Source organism: Montipora capricornis, chromosome 8, assembly GCF_036669925.1.
Source record: "Montipora capricornis isolate CH-2021 chromosome 8, ASM3666992v2, whole genome shotgun sequence".
Taxonomy (NCBI): Eukaryota; Metazoa; Cnidaria; class Anthozoa; order Scleractinia; family Acroporidae; genus Montipora; species Montipora capricornis.
The window spans coordinates 40,831,218-40,832,231 of record NC_090890.1 but is presented as its reverse complement, the minus strand read 5'-3'; positions in this window follow the sequence as shown (position 1 = coordinate 40,832,231).

Here is a 1,014-nt window from a genome sequence, read left to right as displayed (position 1 = left end):
AATAATTTCAATTTGCCTTGTTTCTTTTAGCACCTGTTTGCCATGTGATCGAAATATGCCGCTAAGATTGGTTGCGTCGGATTCATCGCTGTTGTCGTTGATCCAAGTGAAGAATTAATTGACAAAATGACGCGCCATTTATACACTAGCCTATCCCATGCTGTGTGTCGTTTAAAATTAGCGTGATTCTAGCGACTTTTATTTTACCCCCTTCCTCCTTATTGTCAAAATAAAGAATATCGAAGTAAAACTTAACTTGAAAAACGTAATGTTGAGGCTTTGGAAGTTTTGTCCATTATTACCACTTTTTGAAGGAAATAGTTCAACGTTTTAGTCGGCCTCGCTTTTTCAGGGGTACCCAAAGACCGTGGATGTCTTAAAATTTGTCAGAATTGCCTGGATCGGTCTCAACAATTCTTTAAAAGTTTGTAACTGCCCTACAAAACATTTATCTGTTCGGGTGTTCTAGGGGAATTTCAGGTCATTTTTTTACTTCCCCGAAAGTTCCGGCTAGCAATCGTGACGGGTCTGATCAAAAAGTCTGCATTACGTAATCGGTGAGAGCACTCGCCTCCCACCAATGTGGCCTGGGTTCGATTCCCAGACTCGGCGTCATTTGTGGATTGAGTTTGTTGGTTCTCTACTCTGCACCGAGAGCTTTTTCTCCCGGTACTGTGGTTTTCGCCTCTCCTCAAAAACCAATATTTGACTTGATTTGAGTTAATTCTAAATTTCAGTTTACAGTGTCCCCAATACGAACGACTAGACACTTAATAAAGTTTTCGAAAATTGAAGTAACATTCGGCCAATCCAAAACTGGTGATAGTTATTTCCACTAATTGTTGCTTTTGTAAACCACTTAGGCCGATCATCCTTTTCGCGTTAATTTGACTCAGTTTCCACCAAGCTAATCAAGCAAAGCCTTCTATTATTGAATAATGACACTTAATTTAAGCTTATACTTTTCTTAGGCTGTATTATTTAAATTTTTGGCTAAGAGTTCTTGCAAAACAT